General features: G+C 40.0%; 1 long non-coding RNA gene across 1 annotated transcript; it reads right to left on the minus strand.

The window, feature by feature from the left end:
* Positions 1-2,420: 2,420 nt before the first annotated feature.
* Positions 2,421-19,638, minus strand: LOC142295316 (uncharacterized). The gene is made up of 3 exons (XR_012751415.1): positions 19,486-19,638; positions 3,606-3,783; positions 2,421-2,718 (listed from the first exon to the last, which is right to left on the minus strand). It is a non-coding gene; the product is annotated as an uncharacterized LOC142295316 (long non-coding RNA).
* Between the last annotated feature and the right edge of the window lie 973 nt (positions 19,639-20,611).

Below are 20,611 nucleotides of genomic sequence, written 5' to 3' on the forward strand. Positions count from 1 at the left end.
CCGCATCAGGGCCATAGACGTAATGAGCCCACATCCACATCCAGCAAGCAGGGGCCCATGAGGTAAGGGGAGCCATTTCTACATCCAAAGCAGGTGCAATTTTGCATTTTTATGAGTTCTTGGGCTGCAAAGGGCCCATATATTTTTCTTGCACAGGGGGCCTTTTGTGTTTGTGTCCATTAGTGTTCCACAGGTTCAGGTAATGGATGGACTGGAAATTATAATGGTTGAAACACAGAGGTTGGAGGCAATTGTGATATGGTTCTGATAATCGTACACATCGAAAACTTACATATGGAGTTTGGTTAATAAAAATTGTGTACTGATATGCATCTCACCTATTATGAAAAAATGAGCATAATGAAACAATATATGAAACAAAGAAAGGAGTGGATGCTATGTAGGAGGAGGGGTCATTAGGTGAAGGCTAAAGAAAGGAAAAATTCTCAAGACTTGTGAGATACCGGAAAGCAGTAGAAAATAGGAAGAAAAAAACTTGTGAGTCACTCTGAGACAATGATAAGTGGCACTCTGCCTTTCACAATCTGAAAAAATAACATTTTAGTGAACTGACTCATTAATCTCTTTTTAAAGGGGAATTGAAATAGTAATATTTACTGTGTAGCAGGATTTCTTAAGTCAAAATGCCAAGACATCTATAATAAAAGAATCTGAAGAACTAATTTAAATAGATGAACAAAATAAAGGTTTCATAACATTAGGGGCACTGTGCAATTATAAGACGTTGCATAAATAATGTTGTGAAAGACCCAATTCATTAAGTATAATGTTATACACACTTTCCAAACAAAGAGCCTCATGGTTATAACTTAGAGTCTCATTCTGGGCAGCACAGGACAAGGTATAGAATTAACCCTCCAGTGTGGCCCCGAGACAGCACACTCCAAAAGTAATCCGAAAAAACAAGAGCACTGGGAGTAATATTGCAAAAGTAGAAATTTATTATAGATATCAATAAATAACAACAACTTAGACAAAGGACATTTAGCAAGCAAAGTGGAGGGAATGAAAATCTGGGTCCCATAAATCGTACTAAAAAACCTTTGTGGGATCAATATCTGGGGACTAAATCAGGCTGGTTCACAGATGATCTAAATCAACATACAGTTATATAGAGTACTGAATCGCATAGATCCCAATAATAATAGATCCTGTGAATCAAGCCTAACTTATCAGACACCCCCATACTAGTATATACATGGTTGCCAAGACAAACAGTTACATGCAGGATATTCATGAAATGAGATGTATATCTAGGGACTAAATCAGGCTGGTTCACAGGTAATCTAAATCAATGTACAGTTATATAGAGTAATGAATCGCATAGATCCCAATAATAGGACAATAGATCCTGCGAATCAAGCCTAATTTATCAAACGCCCCCATATTAGTATATACATAGTTGTCAAGCCAAACAGTTGCATGCAAAATATTCATGAAATCTCACCGACAAGAGAGTAGCGGCAGACCTACGTTCTCAAGGTAATGTTTACAGGGCAACCATTAAATACCCACACGGTAAAATTGAGGAAGTGCTTACCTAAGTACAATGGTGGTTTAGGGGAGCCAGGCCAGACCAGAGGTAACCTCCGACGGCCGTTTCGCGGTTGACACCGCTTCTTCCGGGAGGGGTGAGTGCGGTGTAAAGGGAAACGCGCCGTCCTTTTGAATATCCGTCACCCGGTCACGTGATGTATATCACGTGACCGGATACCACGGGAGTTAAGGATGCCAGCACAGCCGCACAGCGTAATCCCGAGCCGCGCATTATTGCGCATGCGAAGGACACGCTGGGGAAAGTGCGGCGTCACAGCTCCCAGGCAACAGGAGGGACGCAGAAGAAGCGAGACGCCAAATTGAACCAAAGGGCACCCTTACGGTGCCAAAGGTCCGATGGACGTCACACATAGACCGCGCCCCCCCTGGTGGCGGAATAGGAAATGCAGAAAGGAACATATATCAATAAGGTTTCTTTGTATATAAGCTCAGAAAAAGAACCTAATCCGAATAGATTCCCACAGGAGACATACGTCATCGAGTCCACCTGTCAACAAGCACAGAGGGGGGACGCGTCACCACCAATAAGCGTGACAGTTACTCAAAATGGAAAAATGGCACCTGTGGGGATCATAGCTTGGATAAATAAAGGTATTCCTTAATTTGCCTTGCCAACTTCAAAAGGAAGGACAGTTAAAGACATCTATTAATAAAATTTAGAAAGTAGAAAAAGAAAATACAAAATGTATTCCACTAATATAATTGCTACAATAAGGTCAGGAATATACATGACACTGTACTAGGATGGGGAACAGTCACTAAAACAAATTATTAGATGACATATGAGTAAATTAGTGCCAACTTTTCTTTATGGGGAAGGGGGGAAAAAGGGGGGGAGGCAATAGACAAGGGTCACATGTCATTTTACAAGAATTATATATATATATCAAAAATCATGCCATAACCTCCTATCCATGAGGAGGTAGAGAAGGAAAAGGGGGGGGAGGGAGGGGGAGGGGGAGGGGAGGGGGGGGGGGAAGGGAAAAGGAAAAGGTGCAGAGAGAGAGGCACAAAAGAGTACAAGAAATCGTATCGATGGTGGGAGATTCTCCATCCCGACAGGTTTACACTTCCTGACAACTATATTGGAGGGTATCCTGAACACCGCATGAATCACAAAGTGGAATGATGTGGAAAAACCTAATGAATGAGAAAGACTGAAATGACAATATGTACAACAAAGTTTAAAAACAACATATTATACAAGAGAATAAAAGGATCATGAATCATTTCTTAATCATGAGCCTCAGACTCCGAGTCCCTGATAATTAATTCACTTGAACATAGGAAATTCAGGAATCAAGGAGAATGAAGCTCAGGAAGGGCACACTTAGGAGCCACATGTGGTTTACAGGAACGGAGCATAACTAATGGATTCGTTCAGACCCATTGGGGTGAGTGTACCCAAGGTCGAGATCCAACGGGTCTCGGTCTGCGCTAGGCGTTTTTTCAGATTCCCTCCCCTAATGCCTCCATGTATCACATCTATTCCAAGAACTTTTAAGGATCTAGGATTGGATTTGTACAGCTCTAAAATGTCTCGGTAAGGTTTTCAAAGTTGAGACATCCAGAACTGTCTTTGCGCCACATATGTCCCTCACGTGTTCACGTGTACGAACACGAAGCTCACGCGTAGTTAATCCGATATAGATCAGGGAACATTCACATGTCGCATAGTAAACAACATGAGTCGTATGGCATGAAATATATTCCCTGATCTGAAAAATCCGTGAGCCATCGGCGGAGGAGAAAGTGTTCCCCCTACTGATATTAACACACGCAACACAGTGGCCGCAGGGGGTACATCCTCTTCTAGGTGTGGTTACTCCGAAGAAATTTGAAGGTGGTGGGACATAGTGGCTGCGTACCAGCAAATCACGGAGGTTTCTAGATCTCCTAGATGTCATGGAGGGAAAATCGGGAAGGCAATCCTTAAACGCCGGTTCAGCCTGTAGAATGGGCCAGTGTTTCAACAAAATATCCCGCATTCTCCCCCATTGTTGATTATAAGTTGAAATAAATCTCACCGCATTGTCACTCCTCCTGGATTTGGATGGGAGCAAAAGTTGTCCTCTAGTACTTTGAATGGCACGGTTGTAGCCATTCTTGATGGCCCTCCCACTATATCCCCGATCGCGGAATCGCTCTCTTAGGTCTTCTGCCTGACGCCGAAAATTTGCCTCCGTTGAACATATCCGCTTCATCCTGTGGAATTGACCAATAGGTATTGCTTTGATGGTTGAGTAATTATGTGCCGATGATGCATGTAACAATGAATTAACAGAGGTCGATTTCCTGAAGACATCAGTCTGGATAACTCGGTGGTGGTCTAACTCCAGACTGATGTCCAGAAAATCGACCCTATTGTTATACACACTTGTTGAAATGATGTGGCGTTTTGGAGCAGGTTGCACCAAATGATTCTTAATGAATTCAGCGCATCTTCGGAGCGGTGTGTGCCTCCATGCACCTCGCCAGAAATTTTAGCCCAGTCCTGGATTGAAGTAATATTTTTGGCATATGTTTATGAATTTCATGGACAGGTGTAACCAGGCCTTGTTCCATCCTAACTCTACTCCATTTGGCGGAGCTGCTGGAAACTGGCACTAAAATGCCAAAAAGTTGTAGAATTTTTGTGCAACTTTTCAAAACAAATTTATAAACACTTTGATACATTTAAGACTAAACATTGCTACACCTGACTATGGATAAAATTACCACTAGTGCCTCCTTCAGACTGGCATTTCCATATACTTGCCTGTTTATCACTATGAGGTATTACACTTTCCATTAAATCATAGTTGCCACCATAGTTTGTGATACTCATCATTTTATCTTTCCCTATAGTTGGCTCCCTATGTGCTAGTACATATCAGGTTACTTCATTAACCTGTGATGTACCTATGTTGTCGTTATCTAAGACCTTTCATGGCTTGCTCTTAAAGGGAACCTGGAGGTCCAATCAATATTCACCCAGAACCCCGATCAGTTTTGGATGCATATTCCTAATCCCTGCGTAGCTGTCCCTGTATACACTAGCATAGATAAGGGGATCTTTAGAAAAGGTATTTCTAAAGCTCTTTCATTGTATGCTAATGAGCATGGGGACTAGTCCCCTGGGTGTTAGTTCCCCTGAATTCTCTACTAATAATTTAGAATTTTCTCTTTTTCTCCTTTGCACAGATCATCTATTTCTCTACACATAGCTAGTTCCACTGACGAAGGTCACTTCGTTGACTGAAACGTCTTGCAATATTTGAACTGTACTATGTTTTGTATAAAGTTTTCCTTTTTGTATCCATTTTGGAGTGCCTGGTCTATGTTAATTTTGGATACGGATTTGGACCCTACCAGAGCACCCATTCCTTAAAATAGAAGTGCCATGTCATTCTATATCACAGGGGTGTACTATCATGCTAATGGAGCCAACTAGCCAGGGGAACTAATGCCCAGGGGATTAGTCCCCACAATCATTATCATACAATAAAAGATCTTTAGAAATACTTTTTATAAAGATCCCTTTATGTATGCTAGTGTATACAAGGACGGTTAGGCAGGGATTAGCAATATGCACCCAGAACTGCTCGTGGTTCTGGGTGCATATTGGACCTGACAGGTTCCCTTTAACTCTGCTTAATCAAGATGCCTGATAACTAACTCATCTCAGCTTTTCTTATTGCTGTCCACACTCACAACTATGCTGTTTCTTTGTATTACTGCATTCCTGCAACAAGGTACCAGATTGTTTAAGTTATTTGCTGTTACTGTGCTGCACATTTGGCTTTGTTACATCTACTACTTCCAGCTCTGCAGATTCACCTGCTGTCCTGCATATCCAGCTCTATTGGTCCTCGTTATTTCAAGTGCTGTCTGAAAAGTCCAGTTCCAACAATTTTGTTGAAATTCCCCCACAATTTCTAGACGCAATTGCTCACAGATTGGTCAACCTCTGACCATCTTTGCTTCATAAAGACTCTGCCTCTCTAACATGCTCATTTTATGCCTAATCATGTGGCTTCAATGAAAATTGACCCTCCTGTTGTTTTTCATTAGTACCACTTGTTTTTCTAGCAATTTGTTGAACTTGACACACCTTTTTTTTTACACCTATTATTTTGTAAATTAGTTAATTTATTGAAAAAAATGGAAAAATGTCTAACTTCAGATTTGTGTTCTTTTCTGAATAAAATATGGCTATAAAAGTTTTCTAAATCATTGCATTCTTGATTTCCTTACATTTGCATGCAGTGCTTTCACTTTTTTAGAACTGGGGTTGTATCTCTATCTATAGATATATACGAGTGAAATAAGTATTGAACACATCACCAGTAGTGATGGGTGAACCCCCTGATGCTCCGGATTGGGAGACTCGCCCGAACTTTGGGGCTGGAGATAATGTGAACTTGCGTCTGAACCCTAAGCTTGGACTTTACAGTTATGGGATGGGGCAGGGGGGCTGTAAAGTAAAGAATATAGTTAATAATAAACATTGTCATTATACTTACTGGTCCCGCGAGGCGTCCTGCAGATCCGCTGTCTCCCGGCCGCTTCTGTTTCTAGGTCAATCATTAACTTTCAGCGGTATTCACTGCACTGCTCATCACTTGGCAGTCTTCATCTTTTTTCGACCGTGTTCACAGTGACGTCAGGGTTCACCCGAGTCCATGGCTTAGCCATGGACTCAATTCAACTTTGACTGTCACAGTATCAAGCACCAGCATCATATCAACATGCTTCATATCAGCGTGCTTCTCGCTCTGTAGAGATGCTTGTCTGTACAGAGCGATGAAGTAGAGCTGACATTGCTCTCCCTATGGACTACATTGGACTAAGGATTTTTTATAATACAGATGGAGTCTCTAAATTTTATTTTGTTTTATTTCTAATAAAAAAAAATTCTGTGTTGTTTTTTTTACTGTTTACTAGAAATTCATAGTGGGCATGTCTAATTTGGCATGACACCATGAATTTCGGGCTTAGTACCAGCTGAGAATACAAAGCTGGTATCAACCCCTTTATTACCTAGCATGCCACTGGCATCAGGGCCGCCAGTCGAGCCGGGTAAAGCACCTGGAAATGGCGCTAAGATACAATGCGTCATTTCCAGGGGTGGCTACGGGCTGCAGTTTTTAGCGTGGGGGGCCCAGAACGCTTGGGCCTTACCACACTGAGGATCTCAGCCTTCAGCTACCTGGCTTTACCTGACTGGCGATTAAAATACGGCGGGAGCCCACGCATTTTTTTTAATTATTTTTTTAAATAACATCATCATATATTTTATTTTAGTTAGCCATTAAAAGGTATCACAACTACAAAATTTTAATTTTGTTTCTCTCACTGAGAGCAATCAATAGTTTTACACCACACATAGCATTTTTTATTTAGCACAAAAAGTTCAACTTTGTACTCATCTCACCAGAGCATCTTCTTCTACATGCTGTGTCACCTATATTGCTTTTTGCAAACTGCAAACAGGACTTCTTATGGATGGCTTTCAAAAATGACTTTCTTCTTGATGTTCTACCACTATGGCCAGATATGTGAAGTACTGTATATGACTAACAGTTGTCCTATGGACAAATTCTCCCACCTGAGTTGTGGATCTCTACAGCCCCTCCAAAGTTATCATGGGTCTCTTGACTGCTTTTCTAATTAGTGCTCTTCTTGCTTGGGATCCCAGTTTAAGTGGACAGCCATGTCTTGGTAGGTTTGTAGTTTTGCCACACTCCTTCCATTTTTAGATGCCGGATTGAAGAATGCTTTGTGAGATGTTCAAAGTTTGGGCTTTTTTTATAACCTAACCTTTCCTTACTCTCCTCCACAACTTTACCTGAGAGACCTATCTGGTATGTTCTTTGGTTTTCATAATGCTGTCTAATTCCTAGTGTTCTCAAACAAACCTCTGAGGCCTTCACAGAAAATCTGTGGTTATACTGAGAATAAATCACACACAGGAGGACTCATTTTACTAATTAGGTAACGTTTGTATGCAATTGTATATATTTTTAAAATATGTAGAAAACCATGTATCATGTATTTAACATTACACAAACACGTCGTTACACTCCTGTCCCTGGTTTGGGCTTCGCTCCATGTCAGGCTTTGAAAGTAGCCTGCCATGTTTCAATTTGATGAACTGTCTTGGCCTATTTAAGGGCTTCATGAACTCAAACCTGTGCACTGGTATTGATGAAAACTTTCCTTGTTTGAGTCAGTTCTGAGGGACTGAGCCAGAGTTGGCTTGTTATGCTGCATCTTGGCTTCAATTGAACTTCGGAGTCCTGTCTGTGTCCTGCCTTGGGTCTTTGGACCTTCTGTCTTGGATCCACCTTCTGTTTAGTGTAGCTTCCCAGGATGCCAGACTTCCGTGTAACTCATGAAAGTCATCTACCTTCTGTCTGCAGTCAGTATCTCTTCTATCTATCTGTCTGCGGTCTCCAGTCATCCTGTAACCTATCTGCTAGCGGTCTCAAGTAATCTTGTTACCTGTCTCGACTCGCCAGTAACTCTGCCACCTATTTATATTGGTCTGTATTCCTGCTATGCTTCTGTGGTTTTCTGCTACTTCGCCATCTGTCACAGGTCTTTGGTTACACTGCCTTCTTCCCATGCTATTCACGTTATGCTCGTCCATTATGTTCTGTAACTCTGCCCATGTCCTTTATCTGTCTGTTAATCCCTGGATTTTATTAAACTGTTATTTTTGCATCCTACGTGTTCGTGTTCCGTAAGCCTCATCTGACTGCTGCAGCGGCGTCCGCGTGTCCACCTGGACTAGAGGGCTTAGAGGATCCACTGCCACCGCGTGAGCCCACCTCACGTAACACACTTGCTACTTTTTGTTTGTATATCACACAAAATCCCAATAAAATACATTTTTGTGGAAGTAACGTGAAAAATGGGCAAAAGTTCATGGTGTTTGCATACTTTTACATTATACATTTACTTCCATTTCTAATGGTAGAAACTGCACAGGTCAGTTATTTGGTTGTGAGTGAATGAAAATCTTTGATTTCTCATGTGAAGAAAACTATTATGTTTAGGGAATGACAAAGCTATGTTTAGATGCTTTTAAGCCTACCTCAGCCTTCGAGTTTGGAAAAATCTAGAGAAGCAGAGTGAACAGTCATAAAATGTGCTGTACACGATATACTTGTGCTAGTTAATGTTATTCCAACATAGGATGGTCTCAGAATGAGAAATATATGAAACATACCTAACAAGCATTTTAAACATTATGCCCAATAGTCAATTTTAATAATTTGGTGCAGTTGTGATCTCATAGAGTACAGAAATATAACTGGTGTGCCATAACTTCACATTAGATGACATACTGGGGATGTTGTCTTCTAGAAAAAAAGATCTAAGAATAGTCCTTTGATTGAAAAGCATACATTAACTATGCACTCGTTTTCATTGTCGCATATGTTCAGATTCATTGATATATGCACAATAGAGACTCAAGACATGATCTGGAGGATAATAACGAATAACGTTTGGAACACCATTCTAAGTCTGAACTGGGTGCAAAAAACCTAAAAAAAACATCACTATGGGGAGATAAGGTATGCACACCAGTGACTATGTAAGGGGAATACATGGAATAGCAGAAACTGCTGTGTGAATACTGACTTGAAAAATCCAATAGCTATATGAAGAGTGAAAATGTGAAAAATGGAATCTGCAATACTGCCATGAACATATGAATCAAGAGAAATTTAGCTACTGAATTGATCAATGCAATAGAGCCCCAACACTACGCCAAAGTATTTCTCTACGTTGGGGTCCCTAGCTTGTGTGTGTCCTCTCATGCAGTTAAAAAAACTTACCGTGTATGGGAAGCTGAGACCCAAGCTATTTATGCGTATTATATGGATTGGCAATAGGTGTGGTGGGGAGGGTTCACAAACGAAAAACTACTGACAATAACGAATAACGTTTGGAACACCATTCTAAGTCTGAACTGGGTGCAAAAAACCTAAAAAAACATCACTATGGGGAGATAAGGTATGCACACCAGTGACTATGTAAGGGGAATACATGGAATAGCAGAAACTGCTGTGTGAATACTGACTTGAAAAATCCAATAGCTATATGAAGAGTGAAAATGTGAAAAATGGAATCTGCAATACTGCCATGAACATATGAATCAAGAGAAATTTAGCTACTGAATTGATCAATGCAATAGAGCCCCAACACTACGCCAAAGTATTTCTCTACGTTGGGGTCCCTAGCTTGTGTGTGTCCTCTCATGCAGTTAAAAAAACTTACCGTGTATGGGAAGCTGAGACCCAAGCTATTTATGCGTATTATGTGGATTGGCAATAGGTGTGGTGGGGAGGGTTCACAAACGAAAAACTACTGACAATAACGAATAACGTTTGGAACACCATTCTAAGTCTGAACTGGGTGCAAAAAACCTAAAAAAACATCACTATGGGGAGATAAGGTATGCACACCAGTGACTATGTAAGGGGAATACATGGAATAGCAGAAACTGCTGTGTGAATACTGACTTGAAAAATCCAATAGCTATATGAAGAGTGAAAATGTGAAAAATGGAATCTGCAATACTGCCATGAACATATGAATCAAGAGAAATTTAGCTACTGAATTGATCAATGCAATAGAGCCCCAACACTACGCCAAAGTATTTCTCTACGTTGGGGTCCCTAGCTTGTGTGTGTCCTCTCATGCAGTTAAAAAAACTTACCGTGTATGGGAAGCTGAGACCCAAGCTATTTATGCGTATTATATGGATTGGCAATAGGTGTGGTGGGGAGGGTTCACAAACGAAAAACTACTGACAATAACGAATAACGTTTGGAACACCATTCTAAGTCTGAACTGGGTGCAAAAAAGCTAAAAAAACATCACTATGGGGAGATAAGGTATGCACACCAGTGACTATGTAAGGGGAATACATGGAATAGCAGAAACTGCTGTGTGAATACTGACTTGAAAAATCCAATAGCTATATGAAGAGTGAAAATGTGAAAAATGGAATCTGCAATACTGCCATGAACATATGAATCAAGAGAAATTTAGCTACTGAATTGATCAATGCAATAGAGCCCCAACACTACGCCAAAGTATTTCTCTACGTTGGGGTCCCTAGCTTGTGTGTGTCCTCTCATGCAGTTAAAAAAAACTTACCGTGTATGGGAAGCTGAGACCCAAGCTATTTATGCGTATTATATGGATTGGCAATAGGTGTGGTGGGGAGGGTTCACAAACGAAAAACTACTGACAATAACGAATAACGTTTGGAACACCATTCTAAGTCTGAACTGGGTGCAAAAAACCTAAAAAAACATCACTATGGGGAGATAAGGTATGCACACCAGTGACTATGTAAGGGGAATACATGGCAGTATTGCAGATTCCATTTTTCACATTTTCACTCTTCATATAGCTATTGGATTTTTCAAGTCAGTATTCACACAGCAGTTTCTGCTATTCCATGTATTCCCCTTACATAGTCACTGGTGTGCATACCTTATCTCCCCATAGTGATGTTTTTTTAGGTTTTTTGCACCCAGTTCAGACTTAGAATGGTGTTCCAAACGTTATTCGTTATTGTCAGTAGTTTTTCGTTTGTGAACCCTCCCCACCACACCTATTGCCAATCCATATAATACGCATAAATAGCTTGGGTCTCAGCTTCCCATACACGGTAAGTTTTTTTTAACTGCATGAGAGGACACACACAAGCTAGGGACCCCAACGTAGAGAAATACTTTGGCGTAGTGTTGGGGCTCTATTGCATTGATCAATTCAGTAGCTAAATTTCTCTTGATTCATATGTTCATGGCAGTATTGCAGATTCCATTTTTCACATTTTCACTCTTCATATAGCTATTGGATTTTTCAAGTCAGTATTCACACAGCAGTTTCTGCTATTCCATGTATTCCCCTTACATAGTCACTGGTGTGCATACCTTATCTCCCCATAGTGATGTTTTTTTAGGTTTTTTGCACCCAGTTCAGACTTAGAATGGTGTTCCAAACGTTATTCGTTATTGTCAGTAGTTTTTCGTTTGTGAACCCTCCCCACCACACCTATTGCCAATCCATATAATACGCATAAATAGCTTGGGTCTCAGCTTCCCATACACGGTAAGTTTTTTAACTGCATGAGAGGACACACACAAGCTAGGGACCCCAACGTAGAGAAATACTTTGGCGTAGTGTTGGGGCTCTATTGCATTGATCAATTCAGTAGCTAAATTTCTCTTGATTCATATGTTCATGGCAGTATTGCAGATTCCAGTTTTCACATTTTCACTCTTCATATAGCTATTGGATTTTTCAAGTCAGTATTCACACAGCAGTTTCTGCTATTCCATGTATTCCCCTTACATAGTCACTGGTGTGCATACCTGATCTCCCCATAATGATCTGGAGGATGACACATCACGCTGTAAAATCAGAACTTAGACAATGGTCTAAGCTGCAGAGTATTTTTCTCATTTAATCTGACCAAGTAATAGAACCGTCAAGATATAGAACTTTCCTTAACATTTTCAAAGCTTTATATGCCTCATAACAATTTAGTTGGATTTCTTATTTTAACTCCAGTAGGTGCTGAACTGGAAAACCTGAAGGCGCATACATGTCAGAGTATGGCATTTATGGCACCAAGATAATTTTTATGATTAGAGAGCATCATCTGCTCTCAGTATAGTGTTAATTTACCTTTGATTTGAATAAATGATTAATCACAAGATGCATTGGAACGTACGGTAATCCTTGTGAATGTTTGGCAGTGTACTCCCACTAACCGGACTATAAGATAAGATAAAGCTCAAGACTTTACAAATTCACATGGAAAACCTCTTGAAAATGTATGTGTAGTATTAGGCCTTCTATTAATAGAGTCTTTCTAATGATTTTTCATTTTGCACTTTAAGGCATAATCCATAGTAAACATTTTGTTCCTGTAGCTCATTGTAATGCATTGCCAAAATTACATTTTACATGAGGTCATTTGTTGAAATCATTTATATAATTTTAGCATTCTTGAAATACACAACAAGCAATTAAAACATTTAACATTGCAGTAGCCCATCGAGCACTGTTACCCGGTAATCCAAGGTACATCATTAGTGACAACAGGAACGTTTTCTGGAGATAATCTATGTTGCAACTCAGGAAACATAAGTTGTAGATTTATTTACATTTGACGGTTATTTCAACACATTTTCTAATTCTGATGAAAGATAAATGGGTGGTGTTGGCCTTTTAATATTCCCTGATTATCAGATCATAATCTATAGTGCAAATTAAAGATCTCTAAATTACCGTATATACTGGCGTATAAGACGACTTTTTACCCCCTTAAAATAATGGCTACAGTGGGGGGTCGTCTTATACGCCGGATATAGGGGGGGGGGTGTGTATGTACACTGCAGCGTCCAGGGGAGTTGGTGGAAGCAGCTCTGGAGCACAGGGGAACGCTGCGGCCTGCATCCTTTGATCTCCTGCACCCGCTCATATAATATGCACAGCCGCTGTCCATCTCCAATGGTGCTGAAATCGCACGCAGTGAGGGGCTGGGGCAGCGGTGCATATTCTATGAGCCTGCGTCCCAGTGTGATCGCACATGTCCCCCATGTGTTAGATTTGGCCCCCAGGCTGCTGCTCATTCTAAAATAAAAAAGCTTTACTTACCCCTGCAGCGTTTCTCCCTGTGTCCCTGCTTCCACTGTAATCAGGCAGAGATCTCAGCCTGCTGTGCCGATCACATGACCGCACTGACAACCAGGAAGTGGAAGAACAGAAGCACGGAGCCAGACAGGAGATAAGGAAAGAGGGTTTTATTTTACTTTGGGCAGCAGCCTAGGGGCCATATCTGACACAGGGGGACTTGTGCGATCTATAGGGGCCATGGGCAGCACTATGGGGGAGATATCTGACACAGGGGGACTTGTGCGATCTATAGGGGCCATGGGCAGCACTATGGGGGAGATATCTGACACAGGGGGACTTGTGCGATCTATAGGGGCCATGGGCAGCACTATGGGGGAGATATCTAACACAGGGGAACTTGTGCCCATTATGGGCCCCAGTGAGCTGCTTCTAACCCCCCAGATGTATGCCCTGACAATCCCCCCCCCCCCCGCCGATGCCGCGGGTGCTGTACCCGCCGAGCCGCGGGTGCAGGCCCCACAGAGCAGCAGAGTTGTGTGTATTTGTCTGTATGTAGCAGAGTTGTATGTGTTTGTCTGTATGTAGCAGAGTTGTACGTGTTTGTCTGTATGTAGCAGAGTTGTACGTGTTTGTCTGTATGTAGCAGAGTTGTATGTGTTTGTCTGTATGTAGCAGAGTTGTATGTGTTTGTCTGTATGTAGCAGAGTTGTATGTGTTTGTCTGTATGTAGCAGAGTTGTACGTGTTTGTCTGCATGTAGCAGAGTTGTACGTGTTTGTCTGTATGTAGCAGAGTTGTATGTGTTTGTCTGTATGTAGCAGAGTTGTATGTGTTTGTCTGTATGTAGCAGAGTTGTATGTGTTTGTCTGTATGTAGCAGAGTTGTATGTGTTTGTCTGTATGTAGCAGAGTTGTATGTGTTTGTCTGTATGTAGCAGAGTTGTATGTGTTTGTCTGTATGTAGCAGAGTTGTATGTGTTTGTCTGTATGTAGCAGAGTTGTACGTGTTTGTCTGCATGTAGCAGAGTTGTACGTGTTTGTCTGTATGTAGCAGAGTTGTATGTGTTTGTCTGTATGTAGCAGAGTTGTATGTGTTTGTCTGTATGTAGCAGAGTTGTGTGTATTTGTCTGTATGTAGCAGAGTTGTATGTGTTTGTCTGTATGTAGCAGAGTTGTATGTGTTTGTCTGTATGTAGCAGAGTTGTACGTGTTTGTCTGTATGTAGCAGAGTTGTATGTGTTTGTCTGTATGTAGCAGAGTTGTACGTGTTTGTCTGTATGTAGCAGAGTTGTATGTGTTTGTCTGTATGTAGCAGAGTTGTATGTGTTTGTCTGTATGTAGCAGAGTTGTATGTGTTTGTCTGTATGTAGCAGAGTTGTGTGTGTTTGTCTGCATGTAGCAGAGTTGTGTGTGTTTGTCTGTTTGTAGCAGAGTTGTGTGTGTTTGTCTGTATGTAGCAGAGTTGTATGTGTTTGTCTGTATGTAGCAGAGTTGTGTGTGTTTGTCTGTATGTAGCAGAGTTGTGTGTGTTTGTCTGCATGTAGCAGAGTTGTGTGTGTTTGTCTGTTTGTAGCAGAGTTGTGTGTGTCTGTTTGTAGCAGAGTGTAGTACCATTGTTTCAGTCCAGTTGTGGCTTTATACAGCAGGGAGGAGCATTCCTTGCTGTACTAAGTGAACATTGGAGCGATTGATCTGTCAATGGCCCTTTAAAAACATATTGTACGGCTCTCGCGGAATTCAAATTAACATGTTGCAATCAAAGCAGACTTTTTTTCATTTGGGAGCGGGGTAGTCTTATACAGTGAGTATATCCCAAATTCTATATTTTTAGGGCAGAAGTTGGGGGTCGTCTTATACGCCCAGTCGTCTTATACGCCGGCATATACGGTAGTTAAGTTGATTAGAAAACGGTGGAGCAACTGCTCATGTAATTTATAAATAACTAATAAATTATCACTATGCTGGATTTATAAAGTGCATCTGAATGAGCTTGAAAAGCTGCAAGCTATTTATAAAAAATGCTCAAGAAAGTCAGCCTTGGTCCTAACTGAGATAATAGGGATATTAATGTATTTCTCACCTGTAGTTGTCTTCATTTACAGATAGGTCCCACTTAACTTTAGCTAATGATTTAATGCGATGGACAGGACAAAATGCAGGCAGACACCGAGAAGGTTGGGGCACAATTTAGGCAGTTCAAGACTAGTCCACTTACCCCATTTATGGACAGACACAGTTTATTTTCTACCTTGTGATTTTAAGGGTATATGCATTTTAAGTATTTTGTGAAGAAATTTCTGCATCTCTTGGCAGGAAAAAAATGCAGTGTAAAATTCATGCGTTTCGTTTTTGCCACGTTATTTACATGCATATTTGGTGCAGATATTTCCCCATTGATTAGTATGGCTGAAATCTGCAGCAAAAACGCTGAAAGAATTGATATACTGCAAATTGAAATCTGCTCAAGTCTGCAAGTCAAAAATAAGCTGGCATCCGGAAACTCTTCAGGGTCTGTGACAAAACTGTGAACAGAGAACGTGACAAAAATGCAACGTGTGCACAGAGCCTTAGAGCTCTACCTTTTTCCTTGTTCATTTAGTCAACAAATGTTTAAAATGACATGAGGCCTAATTTGATATCATTTTCATACTAGATTGTTTTCTTAATAAAGGAGGAAAATGTAAAGTAAAATGTGTTTGTGTTCCATTTTTGTAACAATATTTTTATTAAAAAGGTTTTCCAGGACTAGCCTTGATAAGTAGATAGGCCGTCAATATGAAATAGTTCGGTGTTCGACACCCAGCACCACCACTGATCACGTGAAAACTCTTCCGGCATTGGTCGAAACTAAGTGACGTACGAGGCACAACAGGGTAGCCGGGTATGGTTTAGTAGTGCTTGATGCTGCTGAGTGTGATTACACGAAACAGTCTATAGATGCATCAAATTTATCTTCCAGCATCAAGTTGTAAAATAAATAATTCTGTGTCTTTAATTCAAGAGTCGAGATGAGCGGACCTGTGGAAGTGCTGTTCAGTTGGTTGTCAGACTTTAGATAAAGTTCCGCTTGGGACCCAGACTTGATCTGAACCCAATGGAAGTCACTAATTAGGTAGTTTGGGTCTCTGCCCACATGCAGTTAGCCATAACCAAAACACTTCTAGGAGAGTGCGGGCAGGTTTTTCCTTTTTTTGGGTGCACACTACATCTGATAACACTATTATTACCCCAATAGTTAGCAGATCAAACACTGGCTCACCCTGGGCTGAGCACTGAGTGTACCTGAGCACAGCAATGCTCAAACGAGTGGTCAGTATACGTAAAGCACCCAAACTCCCAACTCGAACTATGTTTTTTTTGGTAAAGTCTGTCTTCAGTACAAACACCGAACACTGAAGCTCAAGTTCGCTCATCTCTATTCAAGACTAAGATTTGTGATAAAAGAAGAAGGTAGGGTCCCCTGCTATATGGGTATAAGGGTACCGTCACACTAAACGACGTACCACCGATTCCGACCATGATACGTCCTGGTCAGGATCGCTAGTAAGTCGCTGGGAGGCTGCTGGTGAGATGTCACTCAGTCAGACCTTACCAACGACGCAGTAACGATAGAGGTCGCAGTAGCAACCTGTATAACGATCTCGGCGGTCATTGGGACCCTGTCACACAGCGTCAAACACAGCGATGTGTCCTGCCCTGCGGGAGCCTGACGACCAAAAAATGAACCAGAACAGTGTGTAATGATCAGCGATTTCACAGCAGGGGCCAGGTTGCTGCTTAGTGTCACACAAAGCGAGATCGCAGTCAAAACCTGTGACTCAGCAGCGATCTCGCTAGCGATCTCGCTATGTGAGAAGTACCCTTAAGACATATGTCTGGAAGCCTAGTACATGTAAAGAAATATCGCATACAGCATTTCCAACAAACAGAAACATCAGTATAATCATTGGATCTTGTTTTTGCAAAATTCTAATGTATTGAAAAGCAATGTTAAACATCATTGACACAACCTAAACAGTATTGTTACTGACCATGTCACTATAAACCCTTATAACCACAATCTACACAATAGGGTACAGTCATTCTTGAGAAGAATAACCCACCATGAAACATAGTTCTTTCAAATATATTTTGTCATCTCTTAAAATGCCCTCAAAAACTTTGCTCATCACTGATGTCAGTCTTACCGGATGGTAGTTACTTGGATCCACCCTCTTACCTTTCTTAAATATTGGTACCACTTCAGCCATTCTGTTATGCTGAGGCACCAACCCTGTTACAAGAGAGTCTAAGAAGATAAGTTACAGCGGTCTGTCAATTACTGAGCTCAATTCCCTCAATATCCGTGGATGAATACCATCTGGCCTGGGGAATTTGTCAATGTTTAATTTACTCAGATGCAGCTACTTCATCTTGTGGTAAATATTTTTTCCCAATGATATCCACATTGGTAAATGTGGAAAGCCCATAGTGGAGATGCTACATGAGTAAGTATCAATAACACATTTCATTAGGGTTTAAGTATAACCTCTATTGGTGTACAAGCTTACAAAAAAGTAAAGATGGATGACAATTTCAGATAGGAAAAATAAGGCAAAAGTTTACTATTATGATTGGCTGGAATAATAGGTTTAACCTTTGAAAGCTCAAAATATGTGGAATTTAGCATGCCTTTCAACCCCTATCACAACTGTATTACAACTGTTTTTTCGGTTAAAATAACTATACATTTTAAATGGTTTATTTGTGGGTTGAGTTGTACTTTTGAATGACACCATTCATTCTGCCCCATATTTTACTGGAAAATATGTAAAAAATTTCCAAGTATGGTGAAATTGCAAAATAAAAAATGCAATTCCACAATTGTATTGGGGTTTTTTCATTTACCTTGTTCACTATATGGTTATTCTGATCTGGCATTATGTTTCTTCAGGTCGTTACGAGTTCATAGATACCAAACATGTATAGTTTTTTTTTTATTTAAGTGGTGAAATAAAATTCAGAAATATGCGAAAAAATGGCGCTTTTGTTGCTATAACATTCTCATTTTTTGGATCTGGGGTTCAGTGATGGCCTCTTTTTTGTGTCTTGAGCTAGCATTTTTACTTATAACATTTATGGGTAGATGCCATGTTTTTATCGCCTGTTATTGCATTTTATTGCAATGTTGCAGCGACCAAAAAAACATAATTCTGGCATTTTGATTTCTTTACTCATTACACCTTTTATTGATGGAATAATTTATTTTATATTTTTACAGATCGAGCAATTGTAAAAGCGGCAATACCAAATATGTGGGGGGTTTTTATTGTTTTATTTATAATTGGGGCAAAAGGGGGGTGATTTGAACTTTTGTGGGTTTTTTTATTTTTTTTATATTTCTATTGTTTCTAATACTCCCCATATGGTACTTCTTAGGGGATCTTCTGATCGCCTGTGCTGTACAGAGCAGGCCATTAGTTCTGCTCAGTTCAGCACATGTGCTTTTTTTATTCATTCTTTCATTTCTTCCTTTTTCTTACTCTTCATTTTATTTTTTCAGTTTTCAAATTTTTCTTATTTTAATTTACTTTATTCTTTTTTTATTTTCCACCATCTTTATTATTTTATACTCCTTTTTATCTAAATTATCTTCCAATCTCTTGTACACTATGACATACATATTTGCTATAACTTTTTCCTTGTAATCATAACATCATTTCGGTCCTTTATCTTACAAATATTTTTTTTTATTCATTTGTCACAATATTGTTATATTGGTGCTTTTTATTTTATTTTACTTCATTTTTATTGTATAGTATTCCATCTCATTGTTCTATTCATGGCATTTGTCTATGTTATTCTAGGCTGTGAACAAGGTCAGATGACCGAAACATTGGCCTTATTCTTTGTAAAGAATTTCTTTTTTACGCTGCACCATTAAATACCTTTTTCATTTGTACCTGCATATCTTGGGCCTTGGTATTTCTCTATTATTCTACCACTGAGGGCTACTACTATTACACAGACTACCGACTGCCCACCATTTGTTCCAAACCGGTATGTAAGGACTTGAGCTTAGACCTTGGCATCATATTAAAGGGTTATTCCTGTCTCTGCCTTTCATTGCCAAGATCGAAATAACTGCTTCTAGGTTCTGGCTATCAGATGTCGGCTACAAAAACATTTGCGTACAGTTGTGTTATACAGTTTGTGTAATTCCTTTAAAAATGAATGGGAGTTACAGAATAACAAAGTGAGCAATTCTGTTGGCATACCTTCAGCAGAAACAGCATAGCTTCACTCATATCAATTTATACGGCAGTTGTGTAAAAGAATAGTGCGGCTTCAGTCAGCTTCTTCCATACACTTTAGACTCCAAAATCTTCATTTTATACCAGTCTCATATACTAGTAGCAATTTTTAGAGGACAACACAATGCTGAAGTTAAGAAGCAGCATGAAAAGCTTTTCTTCCTGTTTTTGAGTCTCCTGAAAGACAGATTCACATAAAGATTCATTGGAGATTCTTGCAACTGAAAATCTTTTCCATATATTTGAATATGGTTATATCGGCTGAAAGAACATTGATTCTTGCAAATTAATGGGTCAGCCCATGTGTTGGCATACAAATTTACAGTGTTTTTTATTTATTTGTCACGCTTTGCTCATATAACACCATCATATTCCACAGTGCTTTACAGACATTATCATCACTGTCCCCATTGGGGCTCAAAATCCAAGTTCCCTATCAGTATGTCTCAGGCGTGTGGGAGGAAACCTGGGGAGAACATACAAACTCTTTGTAGATGCTGTCCTTAGTGGAATTGCAAAGCAACAGTGCTAAAAACGGAGTCACTGGGGTGTATTATATTTTGTTCGGCATTTCCAAATCACAAATATATGCCTATTTTCACATCTATGGTGCATGTGTCCAATCGACAGTCTAGGTAAGTGCAGGTGGTACAGTGGTGCTAGAAAGTTTGTAAACTGTTCAGAAATGTCTATAATGCTGCATAAATTTAAATTAAAACTACATCAGGTGTTCACAAGCAATAAAAGTACATAAAAACATTTTTTTATGTTTTGCCACTTTTACACAATAAAAACTATTTTATAGAAAAAGCATTTTTTTTTTGCATCACTGTATTCTGACAACTATAGCTTTTTTATTTTTCCAATTATGGACCTGTATGGCAGCTTGTTTTTTGAGGGACAAGATGATGTTTTCAGAGATGCAATTTTTAGTTACATTGTCACTCCACTGTTACTGTTTTACAAAAATAAAATCTAAATATTTATTCTTTTGGTAGTATTTTCTAAATCCACCTTTGGCTTTCAACACTGTCTGAATCCTTCTGGGCATGTGCTCTATCAGATTCAAGCATGTATGACAGAAATCTGA

The sequence above is a fragment of the Anomaloglossus baeobatrachus genome, chromosome 3 (assembly GCF_048569485.1).
Source record: "Anomaloglossus baeobatrachus isolate aAnoBae1 chromosome 3, aAnoBae1.hap1, whole genome shotgun sequence".
Lineage (NCBI taxonomy): Eukaryota > Metazoa > Chordata > Amphibia > Anura > Aromobatidae > Anomaloglossus > Anomaloglossus baeobatrachus.